This window comes from Camelus dromedarius, chromosome 1 (genome assembly GCF_036321535.1).
Source record: "Camelus dromedarius isolate mCamDro1 chromosome 1, mCamDro1.pat, whole genome shotgun sequence".
Taxonomy (NCBI): Eukaryota; Metazoa; Chordata; class Mammalia; order Artiodactyla; family Camelidae; genus Camelus; species Camelus dromedarius.
Window position 1 is genome coordinate 22516377 of NC_087436.1, and position 16349 is coordinate 22532725.

General features: G+C 39.8%; 1 protein-coding gene across 2 annotated transcripts in view; it reads right to left on the reverse strand.

Annotated features, from left to right (window-relative positions):
- IL15 (interleukin 15) overlaps window positions 1-16349 on the reverse strand; it is a 70043-nt gene that overhangs the window by 45584 nt on the left and 8110 nt on the right. For both annotated transcript variants that reach the window (XM_010978726.3, XM_031465621.2), the window contains exon 2: window positions 1128-1248. The gene's annotated coding sequence lies outside the window, so the exon portion shown is untranslated. The remainder of the gene's footprint in view (window positions 1-1127; window positions 1249-16349) is intronic.

The window sequence follows — 16349 nt, forward strand, 5'->3', positions numbered from 1 at the left end:
CAATGATAGCAACACACAAAACATGTTTAACCCTAAGACTGTCAGTAAGTTGTTTCTTGAGTTTACTGAATTCTTAAAAAAAAAAAAAATCTAGGAAACAGAGGAGTTTCAAGGAAGCACATGAAGTTGGAGGATACATTTTCCTTTGCAGGTAATTATGAGCAACATTTTCTTCATACTTTTTCTTTCAATTTACATTTATTTTATTATTTTCTGAGGCCAGAAATGATTGCACAAGAAAGGAATTACTTTTTTTTCCTCTTAGGACTTTTGTAAAAAAGTTTCACTTTTCATAAACTCCTATATTCACTCCACTGCTTCTCTTGTTCTATACACATGGTACAGAAATTTTTTCTAATGACCTAAAGATTATAACTGAAAGTAAAAATTAAGTGTGTGTTCACTTTATCAAGAAGAAGCCAGTTCCTTGGATTTCAATTTCTGTGGCTTTAGCTTGTTTACTTTTTGAGATTGTATTTAATTTTACATTATTCGCAAACATTTTCCACAGTTTCAAGTAGTCATTTAAACACTTTAATCTACATTATTCTCTAATTTCCTCACATTAGTTAAATCATTCAGCAATTTGATAGTTGCATTACATTTATTAATCAACCTCAACCACCCCAGTTCCTTTAAAATTAACTTTGCAATATAGTAGAAAGTGAGATGCAGAATTTCTTCACCTTATATACCCAGGGTTGCCAAACTATGACCCACAGACCAAACTTCACCTGCCACTTGTTTTTGTAAATGAAGTTCTGTCAGGCCAAAGCCACGCCTACCCATGTCCGACAGCTGTTTTCCACCAACAACAGTAGAGCTGAGCAGTTGTGACAGAAATCGTTTGGCTGGCAAAGAATCAAATATTTACTATCTGGCTCTTTTCAGAAGAAAATTTACCCACCTCTGTTATGTGCAATGCTCTCTGTCCTTAGAAAATTCTTTCGACATTCTGTGACAAATAGCATTTTCTTTTTCAACTAAGATGCTCATTTCTTAAAAACTTCCGGGTGTATATATATATATGATGTTATAACGTGGATTCCACGTATTCATTATTATTAGTTACATTATTACATAAACGGGTCTATACTGCATGATGTAATTCTTAAAACCTTACTTACATGACCTTCTGTAGGCTGGCTATTGTTACCATTGACTTCTTTGCTTCCTGTGACATCACCAGCGTGACACATGATGGGACATTGCTTTAAAGAGCCACATGACCATACATAGGAATGGATTCTGTAGGAGTCAAAGGTAAGATAAAAAGATTAAAAATTATGCACTGAATAGTCTTCATTCCTTGGATTTATGACTACATCCATACCTGATCATGCTTGAAAAGGCAGGAAGACTCATATGCAGAAAGCTTCAGAAGTCAATAGGAATTTCTTTGGCTTTATTCCTAAAATCTTCAGCCTTCCTCGTAATTTAACTCACATCCACATTGACTATAGCTACTTCATTTGGGGAAAGAAATAATCATACATCACTTAAACTAAACTATAACATTTCATGCAGTTCCCTCCTAAAATGGTTTTAATTTTCCCACAAAACAGCACAAAGTAAATGTGATGTCAAATGTATTTGTGGACTTCATGTCAATTTACTGAGCAACTCTAAGGAAGATGCTGAAAATAAGTTGCAAACATCTGTTCTAAGAGTGAAATGGCAAAGTCTCCACTCAGACACTCAGTAGTAACATGGAATATTATAACATCATGGCTCCAAGGGATATGTGATTTTGAAGGGTTTTGAATATACCAACAGATTACACCATTAGAAAGCCTTAAAATAGTATATTTCTTAATTTTAAAAAAAGGTAGTCTAACTTATGTAGGCCATTTAAAAAAGTTAAGCAACGTAATTCCTAACTTATAAAATAAATCAAAAAACATCTTAAACAAAATTCAGTATGGTCTGTGATATAAAGAATACTTATATTATTAGTAATAATAAATTATCCATGTAATCTCATTTCTATTATTTACTAAAAGTTCAATACAGTAGTAAGTTCCAAAAGTTTAGCCATTCAATATGCATGCCAGCAAGCTGGCATCTACTTGAATTATTTATTTAAAAATATTTACTCAAAACTTATTGTGTATGAGGACCTTTGCTTGATAACTAGTCTTAATCTATAAGAAACATGCCAACCAGTGGAGGAAAAACCCCACAAACAACTCATTAATGCTCCTAGTATTTTAATAGCAGAATGAAGAAAGCCCCATGAAAAACCACAGTGTGACTTAATCCTATAGAAAAGAGGAAGATGAGGGACTCGAAAGTACATCAGTGAGGTGCAGCTGAGCTGGCCTTGAAGAGTGAATAATGTTACTCCAGCAAAGGGGATGTTGTTTGCAGAGGCTCAGAATTCAGGAGGGTGGGTGAGGAATAGACTTTGAATGTGGCTTTACTCTTGCCCTGGAACTGAACCCAATGCTGGGGATGAAGAAGCATTAAGTTGTCCCACATTCTAAGGAGTGCTTTGTTGCTAGGTCCAGACAGCTGCTCCAGAGTGAACTCAAAGGCAGGCAAACTCTTACTACTTCTACTACCTCCAAGCCACCAACTGCACCCCAAGACCCCATTTCTGGTCCATATAAGAAGACTGAAATATCAGGAAGGTAAGGGAAAGGCAATGGTTGGAATCATCAGCCAGGAACATGGCAGGACTTATACAAGAGACACTGTGCTACAGACTAAACTGTATCTCCTCAAATTCTTATGTCAAAGCCCTAACCCTCACTGTGATGGTATTTGGAGATGAGGCTTTGGATTAGGGTTAAGTGAGGTCATAAGGGTGAGGCCGTCATGATGGGATTAGTGCCCTTATGAGAAGAGACCTCATAAAGCTCCCCCCCCCCCACCCAAGTGAGGACACAGCAAGAAGGCAGCCATCTGCCAGCCAGGAAGGGAGTCCTCACCAGAGCACTCAGTCAGCTGGCTCCTTGGTCTTGCACTTCCCTGTCTCCAGAAGTCCAGGTATGGGACTTTGTTATGGCAGCCTGAGCTAATACAGGCTGGCATCTCATCCCTTGGCTGGACATCATGTCCACTGGTGGGATTGATTTGCTCTTAAACCTACCTGACTAAAGAAAAAAGAAAAAGAAAAACAGAGAAAAGTATCACATTTTGTTTCCAGCGTGTGATCCAGCAAAGCTGTGTGAATTTCCCATGGCTCAAGGCTGGCCTCCTTGCAAAGGGACTCAAGGGCTGTGTCACCAGGGGAGGGAGCTGAGAGGTAGAGAGAGGTTAAGCCTAATCGCCTACAGAGTGTCGGTGGAGAGGCCACTAGAGGTGTGTGGAAGAACTCACACACATGGCCCGCAGGAGAGCCCAACTGTGGGAACCCCCACACAGAAGGTATCAATGCCTGGTTACTGTTAGTGAGGAAGGAGACGTCACAGCCACCAGAGGATGGCCTGGTGAGGTCAGGGCCTGTCTGGTCCATCTGCCCTAGGCCACCCTCTCAGTCCCCAACTCTCCGTGGTTAAAACCAGAAGGAGGTTAGAAAGCATGAAAATGCAGACCACATCCTCTTTCTAACATGAGCTGAGGGAACATACGGAGAGGAGACTGGGATTTTAAATGAACTAGACAACTGAATAATTGGAAGCAACCAAAATGCTATAGGATCTGACGCTTTTGCAAATGGGTAATTAAAAATGGATTATGGGGGGAGTCGTCCTGCGTTCTGGAAACATTAAAGAGTTAGTATAAATAGGTCTTAGATACCACCAGTTATGCAGGAAAGGGGAAGAGGCAATCATTGTTCAGAAAAGAGTAATTCATTTTGGATCGATTTAAGACAAATTCCTATTCCATCACTTTTCCCACTCTCTAGCAGTGTCTTTTCTAGGTTATTCCCTTTCAAATTCCCTTTTTAACAATCTCTCACCTGATCTGTTATTATTATACAATAATAAGAGCAAGAATCCTTATGATGCTTTTTGTTGAAAGGAAAAATGACTACGTCTTTTGAAGGAAATGTTTGTTCAATTCAAAAGTTGATCTCAGACACAGCCATCAATCTTATTAGCTTTTTGTTTTTTCATTTTTGCTTTTTCCTCTACATCATGTTCATATAACAGCCAACTCCTTAGTCCTGGTTTTACTTCCCAATTCTATTATCCGATAACAATTTTTCCTTTGAGACTTTTCTTGGATTTTTTTTCTTTCTATCCTCTCTGTGGAACCTTCACCAACTCTACAGGACACACCTAAGAGCAATGTTCCTTATGCCTTTTTCTTTTCCACCCAGGAAACAAGCTTCCGGGATGGCCACCACAACTGATGAACTCTGCAGGAGGCAGAGAATGAAATTAGCAAGTGCGCTGAAAGGCACAGGAAATGCACTCAGACCCACTGGATTCTCAAATGGAAGGACCCCGGGAACTGCTATAGCTTTTTGGCTACATCTGTTTACCCCCTGAGCTTCGAAAGAATGAATAAGAGCACCTAAGGCTGTGGTTCAAAGCTAGATGGACTCTTGCCTTTCATACCCCATGTAGTCTTATCTTTATTAACTAATAAATTACTAGTTTCTAGGAAGTTAGCAGGCTAGCTTTTCCAGGAAACATCTAACAAGGGGTAATCAAAATACTTAAAAAACAAAGACGTTCAACTCAGCTCTTATGCCATTTTGCCCCAATAATCTATTTCAAGTTAAGTGACATACCCTTCAAAGTGCTATGAAAATAGATGTTCTCCAAAAGTGCAGAGCAGTGATAATGGAAGATTACCGCTGACCTGTTCAGATCGCTGGCCTCCATGTGGACAAACACATGTTTGGGGAAATGTGGCTCTTACCCCAGAGCTCAATTAGTACATATTTAAATGGAATTAAAAGCAAAAAATGATAGATACTCCAAAGAAGGTCCAGTCAGGCACCCACTTTTCACAGAGAAGAAAGATGCGTCCCAAAGAGGCCAAGTGACTTTCTCTGACCAGCAAGGCTCTCTAAGAATAGATATGCATTTCCATAAAAGATGCAAAGATGCTCTTTAGAGCTGGAGTGAACACTGAGGCACCCATCACCCCAGCTGAGAGCTCAGAGCTGAGTCTCTTCCCAGAAATGCTCTCAGTGGAAGAGAGCTGCCTAGTACAAGGTCACAGCCCCTCCCTGGGCGACTAGCCTGCTTCCCTGGAGTTGGAACATCTCTAAAGGGTCATCTCAGCTTGAGAACACTCCCCATGGGAGTTGTCGGCTGAGGCCTCTGCTGCCAGCATCCCACTCCCCTTCTCCTTCTTACCCACCTTACTTCCATCGGGCGCTGCTCCTGAGAACATGCCCTGGTGAGTCTCCTGCATGTACATTCCTATCTCGGAGTCACTTCCCAGGGAACTCAGCCTACACAGATGGTGCATTCTATTAGTTGAGAAAATGTAGGGTTGGGAAAGACTTGGATTAAACGGACATAGAGTATTGTGGGACTTCCTTTAGTTTGACGATATGCACTGTGAACTGTCAATGAATACCCAGAGATATCAAAAGTTACTTAGTCACAGAACCTCTTTTAATGTTGAACAACTTCTGAGACTTGTGTTCTGTGGAATATGCTCTGGGAAACACGAATGCAGTTCACTCTGTATAATTACTAAAGTTACTCAGCTCAATATTTTCAGTAATGGCAGAAGGATGGAAATAGCAATAGGGGAACAATAAAAAACAATAGAAGGATGCTTAAATAAAGATATGTCCATTAAGTAAAATATTATGCATCCATAGGAAAAAAGATGAGAAGTTCTTTCAGTACTAGAATGAAAAAGTAGCCAAAGTATATTTTCAAAGTCCAAACAGCAAGATTAGTCAATAGTGTGTATTTGTTTCTAAAAAGGGGAAGGAAGAAATACATGTGTTCATTTTCCTGTGTGTGCACAAACTACTGACAAAGACGCACAATAGAAAATGGGAGCACCAGTTGTTTCTATGGAAGGAAATTAAAAGCACTTCGTACCTTTTGAATTTTAAACTGTGGAAATAGATGACCTCTTTAAAAAACTGAAAAATTAAAAATTAAAAGCAAAACACCACAAACTATTAGCAGATATTTAAATACTTTGTGTAATCATAAAAAAAGAAACTCTGGAGAAAAAAATGTATAAGATCCTCTACAAAGTTACTTAGACTATGAGCTCCTTGAAGACAGGAACCACTTCTTATTCATTTATTCATAATGCCTACAGCCTAGCACAGGGCATCAACCAAGAGGAGGCAGTCAATAACTTGTTTTTTAATTGAATCCTATTGCTTCCATATAGCAATGGATTTAAAATTAATCTTTCTTTCTCTTTCTTTCTTTCCTTCCTTCCTTCCTTTCTCCTTCCTTCCTTCCTTTCTCCTTCCTTCCTTCCTTTCTCCTTCCTTCCTTCCTTTCTCTCTTTCTTTCTTTCTTTCTTTCTTTCTTTCTTTCTTTCTTTCTTTCTTTCTTTCCTCTCTTTCTTTCTTTCTTTCTTTCTTTCTTTCTTTCTTTCTTTCTTTCTTTCTTTCTTTCTTTCTTTCTTTCTTTCTTTCTTTCTTTCCTTCCTTCCTTCCTTCCTTCCTTCCATCCTTCCTTCATTTCCTTCCTTCCTTTCTCTGTCTCTTTCTTTCCTTCTAAAAAAAACATTTTTTTTTAAAGTGGGATCCAGAGAAAATCTAGAAATAGAGAAAGAACAGCACATTCTCTTAATGTATTTTCCTGACTTGGTTTTCCCCTTATTAGCTTGTAGTCAGCAACATTTAAAAGTATCTGGAGCTGTGCTGTCTAATACAGTAGCCATGAGCCATATGTGGCTATTTAAATACACAAGTAAAACTGAAATGAAATGAAACTAGAAATGCACATCCTCAGCTGAGCCAGCCACATTTCAAGTGCTCAGAAGCCACACGTGGTTAGTGGCTACCATACTGGACACAGCACACAGAGAACATTGTCATCGCTGCAGAAACTTCTTCTGGTCAGCCCTGACCTAGGTATAGTACAGACTCTGGTTTCAGGCACATCTGGGTTAGATTCCAGCTTAGCCACTTACTAACAGTAAGGTTTAGGGAAAGTTAATTAATGTCTCAGAGCCTCAGTTTCTTCAACTGTAGCCTAGGGAAAATGATGATACCTACGTCCTGGGTTATTGTGAAGTTCAAGTGAGCTCATCCATGCAGACGACACAGGACACAGTGAGCATCTGAACATGCGACCCCTTAGTGATTATCCCCGCTGTGAACAGGACACCTCACTATTAACAGTCATCTCATCCCTCAAACAGGCTCTTCCACCCTCAGGATTGGAAAGAGAAACATCCTCAGAAGCCATTAATGTCCTCAGAGTCTAGTTCCATGGTATTACAGTGCCAGTTTACAATGAAGAAAGCTTGCACCAATTCCTTTTTCAGGGAAGTCTTGTTAGAAAAAAAGTGTTGGGTGAACTCAACATGTGTTGTCAGTGATGTGGTGAATTTACATTCTGGTGCAAGCTCTTTACTGGGTCAAATTCTGGGAACAAACATCTTCATACTTTGGATTGCAGTGGTCTAGATGGGAACACATACCCCTTGACAGGACTTTAAAATTCTCATGAAGAAGAAATCTGTTCAACTTTTCCATGAATAGGGCAAAGTCTAGGACAGCAGAATTGAAGGGGAAGGGACAGCTGGCTCAGGTGAGGCTGTTACAGCTGATAAATCTGAGCCACGTTTTGAAGAACATAAAAATCATAATGAGGAGAGAGAGAAGCGGAGAAGAATGGCAAAGGAGTAACACTGAGAGAAAGGGAAGAGAAAAAAGGGAGAGACAACTTGTAGCTTGAGCTCTCCAAGAATAAAACAATATTTTCCTTTTATCTCATAGACTAAGACATCCCCTTGTTAACTTGAGGCTTCCCAAACGGAAAACCAGGTAGACCTGAATTTAGTAGCAGCCAGTTTTGGCCTTAGTCCTACATGAAGTATTTTCATATAATCGGAATATTCAATATCTATAATTTTAAACTCTAAAAAAAAAAAGCTATTTTGGTGACCTTCTGACCCTTCAAATATTTGCAGTTAAAAATAAATGAGCCAAAAAGCAAAAAGTTCCTAAGAACCTGTTTAAAATGAATGTTCTTCTTTGGCATTCTTCAGGTAGTTGTATAAAAAGATCTATACAAAAATCATTCTTCATCATAAAAATCAGCCAGTCATTACTAAGCAATTTTCCAGTACTGCCACTACAGATAATTGTTTAACTATTAAAGTGTATGTTGTGATTTATAACAGTTGTAATGACACCGATCTCTACATGAATGCTCGGTGCTGCCGCGGAAGACATACCTCATCTGTTGCAGCATGAAACGCCATATGACCGTTTACAATGATGCACACTTCTTACTACCTGCTGATAATAACCTATCAGTGGAAATGGCAGCTTAATTATGTACCACGTCTCCCGCTGGCAAATAACTGGATTCAAACATTTCTATTGCTTCTCACTAATCCCTAACAGAAGCAAAAGAGGTGCGATTACCACAATCCTCAGAAATAGCACTTAACAATTAAGTGGAAAAAAGTGAAGGCAAAGCTGAGCTTGGATTAAATACAGATGCACTTTAGACCGACAACCCCTCAGCGCTCTGTCTCTAGTTTTGCTAGAGCTGGTTCTCATTCTCCTAATGTTTTATTTTTCTTGCTGATTATATCTCTGGTGTTTCCCATTCCAAATATTTGGCTTTTTATGTAATAGATCAAACGACCTAGCCCAGCCTGGCAACACAATTGCATAACTGGGTCCAGTGCCCACACACGTGCCGGAGTGGTCCCAAACGTCTTATTTCTAAGACGCTGCTTGTTGGGCTCCTCCCTGACAAGGAGACTAAACTCCTCAAGTCTACATAGCAAAACAGTAATGCTTACAATACTGCTAAGAGGCTGGCTGTCTCTATTAACAAAGTTTATTTAAAAATTGGCAGAGTGCTTGCACTGGTGAGTTCTCGTGTGGTCCATGTGACTGCTGGCTTTGCTTGGTCTGGATGGTGGAACTTGTCTACACTTTCAGCATTGCTGGTCCGCTCCTCTCCACCAGAGCTGTGTGTAGTTACCTGGGACACAGCTAACAGAATGCCTGCCCCCAGATTAGGAGACTTAATCTGTTTTAGTTCTTTACCTCCTCTTTCCTTGGTCTCATTAAGTAGTCTTATTTAAACAGTAGTTACTAAAACTACTATGAATAGACTGCCTTTGTTTATTCTTTCTAATCTTCGCTTTCCATTTTTCTCTGCTTTCTGCCACTTCTTCCATGGTCCTCAGCCTTTGTGCAAAGAAAACGGGCTGTACTGACATCATCAGTCAGTGTGCTTCATACCTGCTACTGGGCTCCATATTTGTTATGGTCTTTAGGATTTTGACCCTCTCTGCTGTGTGTCCTTATACAGGATGTCCAAGGTGGCTGCATTTTGAAGTTTAAAATGTCAGATTTCTTTTGAGGGCTTCTTTATTTATTTGTTTTCAGAAGGGGTCATGAAGAGGTAAATACAGGTGGCTGCTTCTTGAACCAGAACCATCCCTAAATAACAGAGGGTGAACTTAAATGATCGAATTACTCATCAGAAGATTCTTTAACAAGCATGGAATGAGAACCAAGCAGATGGGAAGTCTTGTAGAATATCTCTGCAACACAGAAAATTATCTCCACTCAGTTACAGAACTGAGCCTTCTAAGCAACTAACATTAAATGTGTCACTACCATGGGCTGGGGCTACAAACGTTCATTTTTACAGAAATGAAATCTCTTTCTTTGGACTCATGTAAACAGTGGTGGTGTTGACCAACTAGACTCCATGCAGACTGCCATCTTTCCATCCTATTCAGTATTAAAATGCTATGATTTCCAAAACTGTAGTTGATGTAATATTGAGACTGAAGGCTCCCTGATGAAAACTGGAGCCTCCCTAATCTCACCAAAACCATGGAATGGGCTGGTGGCCCAGAGACTTGGGCCCTGGTCCCAGTCCTGTCTTTAGACAGCTATGTGACCAGAGCAAGGTAGTTCATGTCTCTTAAGCTCAGTGTCCTTAGCTTTAAAGTAGGGAGACTTGACTGGAAGGTGTCTAAAGTCCCTTCCAGTAAGTACATCCACTAAGATCACATATCTACTGTTTCTTGAATAAATCAGTTGGGAGGAGGGAGAGCCATTCGTCTCAGGCAGCTCCTAGTTAGACAAGGAGCCAGCAAGGGCAGCTGGCTTCCTCTCTGGAAATCTGCTCTATGGGTTCTGAAGAAATAAGGTGGTTCGTAGAATGCCAAGCCATGCTTAGGAAGTGATGCCAAATCTGTGAAAATCCCTTGGGAGGGAGAAGGAAATTGTATGCCACTTTGGAAGCCTAGAACTGGACAGAATCAGGGGTCAGAAGTGGAGGACAAGAAGAGTAGGAAGGTTCTAGTTGCTGCATCCTGTTCCCTCTCTCATTGTCCCTGAAAGGCAGCATTGGGAGATGCTTCACTTGACTGATACTTGGTGGGCCTGTTCATGGGGCCTTCAGAAAAACGGGCAGCACAATTGCATAACTGGGTCCAAGTAAAGGTTTTTCCCATCACTACTACCAGAGGGTGGGGCACCAAAAGCAAGAGACTGGGAAGGATCCTTGAGGAACAAGGTATCGGAAGAGTGAAGAGTCGTGGAGTTGTTAAATCCAGAAGGCAACAGTAAAGGGTCTTTAACCTGAAGGATGCCCCAACCAACACATCTGGAGGGACGTAAGCTATGGCTTTGTCTCTTGGCTGACAATACTAGGCTGACGGTGCTCTCAATTTAAGAAAGAGATGCTTACAGGGAAGACTATATAGTGGAAACCCTTTAAAAGAGAGACAAATACTGGAAAAATGCATGCCAGATGGGGAAAGCCTAGTGGAAGAGATAAGAATTTAAACAGGAACTAAAAAAACAAAAAACAAAACAAAACAAGCTTGTAGAACAGTGAGAAGGATCTTGGACACATGAATCAGGAGGAAGAAATTATAAAGAAATAATTGGGTATAAAATTTTTTAAAAAATAAGGAATAAGTAAGGAATTAAGTAAGTAGCTTGAATGCTAGAGTGAATACTGTTGGAGCGTGGAAGAATGAGCTACACAGTTAGATCAGCAGCATCGTGGGGAACGTTAGGGAAATAATATTTGGGGAAACTGAAGGAAGAGTCAAGTGACACGGAGGATGAAAGCAGAAACTGCAGCTTCTGCCCACATGCGGTCTGGGAGAAGAAAGGAAATAAATGAGAAAACAAGCAAGATGTTTTTGAAACCTGTAAACCTAAGACCACAAAATAAAGAAGATAGTAGAGTGGCAAAGAAGATAAATTAAAAGCAAACCCATACGCAAAGTCAGGCATATTTTAGTGGCACTGAAGAACATTCAAGCCTGGGAGGAACTTCAGAAATATTCATTAGCGTGAAAGCAAAGGTCAGACTGACATCAGGCTTCTCCAAAGAAACAACAGATCCAAGAAGATAATGGAGTAGAGACCCCACGATGTGGAAGAAAAATAACCTTGTACCGAGAATTAAATATCCAGAGAAACCATTATTTGAATGCATAGACCAAATTAATAAATACATAAGCATATGAGATCTCAGAAAAATTCACCCTTCATTGACCCTGTTTAACATAATTTGGGGAGGAAGCAAAAAGATATAGGAAACAAAGATAAATAAAGAACTCAGAGTCGACTACTGTTTAAATAAGCAAAACATATAAAGCACTTAAAATGCTGCTTGGCACATAGTAAGAACTCAAGTGAAAATGAGATGTTATTATTATCTTTGCCTTCAATACTCTGCTAGATAGTTGTACTGATAGTGACATCATTTCCCAAAACTTAAGAAAATTGCTTTTTAAAGTTCTGTATTAAGTATGATGTTTACTTTTTAGTATGGATCGTTGATTCTTTCACTCACTCGTTAGTGTATTTATTTGGAAGATCCTGTCTAATCTTACCAAGCTCTTATCTAAGATAATAACTCTTCCTGAATCCCTTAGGATTATATTGATAGATTTTCTAATATTGGACCATCCATACAATCCTCAAGTAAGCCCTATGTGACTGTGGTAAGAGCATCTTCTTGCTGTGTTGAGTGTTTACTGTTGTGTTATGTTAGTTAACATTTTATTTAATGTTGAAAAATGCTGCTGACTTTTTGTTGCTCTTCTGCCTGACAATCTTGCTGAACTCGCTTACTATTTTAGTAGTTTGCTAATTTTCATGGCTTTCACTTATAAACAATGATAATTTGATCCCCTCCATTTTCATCTTCATGCCTCCTATTAGTTTTTCCAGGGAGGGAAGGCTCTGGAGAGAGACCTGGATTCGAACTCCAATTCCAACACACTGTGGAGTCTGGCCAAGTCACCTTCAACGCCTGGTGTTTCAGTTTCATCACCTGAAAAGTGGTGAGGAAATCACCTCATGCAGCTTGGGACAATTACCAAAGTGAAGGTGCTTGGCATATGGCAGAAAATAAATGCTAACTATAGTCTTCTTTCTTTTTACCACCTGGATTGGTTGAAGGACAACCCCTTCCCCCTACCCCACCTCAGCCCCCTGGATATCAGAATCCAAGGATGCTCTAGTCCCTTATATAAGACGGCATAGTATTTGCATATAACCTACACATATCCTACTGTATACTTTGAACCAACTCTAGATTATTTACAATACTTAACACATTGTAAATGCTATGTAAATACAATGTAAATATTACCTAAATAGTTGCCTTGCAAGGTGAGCAGCAAATTCAAGTTTTGCTCTCTAAAAGTTTCTGGAATTTGTTTTTCCTGAATGTTTTCGATCTCCCCTTGGTGGAACCTGCAGATATGGAGGTCCAATTGTCCTGAAATATGTACTAAATGAAACTAGGAATGAGAGAGGCCTAGCCCAACCTTGGAGGTCTAAGGGAACAATTCCCAGAGGAAATAGTATCAGAATGCGGTGTCTGGCCCAGGTAAGTGAGTTAGGAAAAACAGGAGAGGAAGAGACACTGGATGAAACAGTGAACTGCCAATGAGGGAGGGGCACGTTCACACGTTGAGCAATGAAAGAAAGCCTGGTCTGTTCAGAGATCAGACAGTAGTGCACTGGGTAACTCAGCTCTTCATAGATGAACATTAACTGCTCCACTGGGTAATAAGTCCTAAAAGGAATCATGCTTGGTTCATCTTTTTATCCCTCTCAGCACTTGGCAGAGAGCCATGCACAGAAAAGTTACTGAATAAATCATACATATCTGCTATTGTTTCCGAGAGCTTCTGGTCCATTATTACCCTGCCTGATTCAAAACCATAGCCTAGAAGCCAATGCCGTGTGAGCTGCAGAGGCTGAGTAACACACTTCGAATTAACAGAGGTCAAATTTTAGAGGAGAAATACCTCATATCAAAACAAATAAGCCATCATAAAACCACATGTCCAAAGTTTTAGAAGTCCTTCACAAAACAATGAGAATGAAGATCTTGCTATCGAGGAGTCAAAAGATACGAAATAATACATTTTTCTTTAATTTGACATTTGGGATTACTGCAGATATTTAAGTGACAGAATAATGTTGTTATGCCTGCACATTTGTTCTCTTGGATTCTCAGGAAAAGAGCTACCAAATAAATTCAATATTAATAATACTACTATTTCTTACAAAATTTCTCTAATCTTCTTTGTACAATTGAATTTGTTTTCCAAGATAGTTGGCAAATATTGCAGAATTAAGGAAATGAAAGAATTTTTATGTGAAGGAATTTAGAGACTAGGGTGTGGCTTGCTTCTCATTCCTTTCATTTATTGAAGCATTTACTTTGCAATTTATATAATTTATCCTGTCAACTAATAAAACTGACACAAAATATTAAACATCCCTTTTTTTTCAGTTCCAAAAAAATCATTCTAATTCAAAAAGCTCATCTGTGTCATCCTACATATGAATATAAGGATTCCATTGGCAGCCTAGCCCAAAATGGGCCTTCAGGAAATTTTCTACTTCCTGTCCTGACCCTAACAATAAAGAAAATGCTGGCAGATTCTAATAGCTATGTGATCATGAGTGATTTATTTCCAGTCAAATCTAGTCAAACTCCTGTTCTCAGAACCTTATGTTACTTGACAGCTCAGCAATGTGATAGGTTACTGACAACAAAAATAACATAATTAAAGGTCTACTATGTACCAGGCAAGGTGGCAGGCACATAAGGATGTGGCGTTTCCCAGACTTCAGCCTTTCCAACTCCACCATCACAATTCGTGTCATCCTTTGTACCACCTTGGTCATTTACCCAAGGAGAGGAACAGCCTGAACACGAGTCAATACAGAATATACCGCAGATTCTTAGAGAAAGATCCATCAGTGGAGATGGCACAGAGGAGGGATACGGTCAGTATTTCCAGGTGGCCAGAGATGGGGTAAAGTTGGGGTTTTGCCAGGAGAACTTCATAGAAAAGGTGACTCACAGAGAGACCAGATGGGTGGTTGTCAGAGGTGAGGGGCAAAATACATGCAGAGGGTCAAAAGGTACAAACTTCTGGTTATAATATAAATAAGTCATGAGGATGTAATGTACAGCATGGTGACTATGCTTAACAGTACTATGGTGAATATCTGAAAGTTGCTAAGAGAATAAATCTGAAAATTTTTCATCATAAGAAAAAAATCATAACTATGTATGGTGACATGTTCACTAAACTTAGGGATGTGATCATTTTGCCATATATACAAATATCGAATCATAATGCTGTACACTTGAAACTCATATAACGTTAGATGTCAATTATACCTCAATTTTTAATTGAGGAAAAGATGTGTGGGTAAGAATAGGCATATGAGGGACCTAGAATCCATCCTGAGAGGAGCAGACAGAGTGGCTATGACAGGCAAGAAAAGGGTAGAAGGTGTGAAAAGCTTAACACTCTCTTCTGAAGACCTAAAAACTGGCCAGCCCTTTCTTGAAGACACTGCCTGAACATCTCCTCTTTCAGGGTGCCTAACTCAGTAAAGTCCCTATCATCTTCTTATGTGACCCCAAACCTTCCATATGTACATTTGCCTCCTGGGGAAATATTGTGAAAGTTGGCTTCAGTCAAAAATTCCTGACTATTAGCCCAGGAGCCAAAATCTCTTTTGCAAATAGCTCAGCTAGTCTTCAGTGTAGTACTTCTAATGGCTTATAGGGCATTTTTGGTTTTATGTTCTACTTTTATCTCAATCCTCACATTTCCACAACGAAGTGCATGCTTTTCCCTGCCTCACCTCCATGTTTCTGCTACAACCCACATCAGTTCCTGCAACGTTAGCTTCTCCTGACTCCCAGGATTGAAATCTCAAAGCCACCAGGATGCTTCCTGCACTTTGTACCTCCAACTGGGCCAAAGCCAGTCAAGGGCTTAGAACGGTGCCTGGCCCACCCCAGGCACTCCAAATCATTCACTGCTGAGGGAAAGAAAGCAACACAATAAATAAAGAAATGTATAAATAAACTAGATCTTCCTGAAATAGCGCTTTTATTTCCCATTACTTTTAACATATCCTACTCTTTAGCATCCATTCAGCAAGTATTTATTGAGAGACTATCATTCACCAGGCACTGACAGGTGATGGGGATATAGCGATGAACAAAATAACAAAAACACATGCTCTCCTGTAGCTCGTGCACAAATGGGGAGAGATGGGAATTAACAAAGAAATAGGTGAATAAAACATATATAAGACCATTGTCCCTTATCTGAAAAATCTTACATCAAAAAGTCTCTAAAAATTGAAAGTCTTTGTCTAATTTATTGAGTAACAAAACATGAACTGGCATAAGCCTATTTATAATCTGTATTTAATTTCACTTTGGAGGAGGTACCTGAATAAGCTTACCATCTACCATAGCTGTCGTATGGGGTACAGCAAAGGCATTGTATCGCTCCATCAGTGTGCGCTGGGAGGGCGGCCGTAACAGAACATCACAGACAGGGTGGGTTACACAACAGAAAGTTATTTTCTCACCGTCTGGAGGCTGGAAGTGCAAGATAAAGGTGCTGGAAGGGTTGGTTTCCCTAAGGCCTGCCTTTCTGGCTAGAAGACAGCCATTGTCTTCACTACATCCACACATGGCCTTTCCCCTACATACGTTCACTCCTGGTGTCCCTTCCTTTACTTATAGAGATAGCAGTCCTACTGGACTAGGGCACCACCCTTACGACCTCATTTAATCTAAATTACCCCCTGAAAGCCTTGTCTCCAAATACAGTCACATTAGGGGTTGGGCTTCAATATACAGATTTGATGAGGACAGGGAGAGACACAGCTCAGTCTATAACAATTACCTTTCTAAACACTGAAAGAAATCTGAATTCTGAACACACCTGAACCC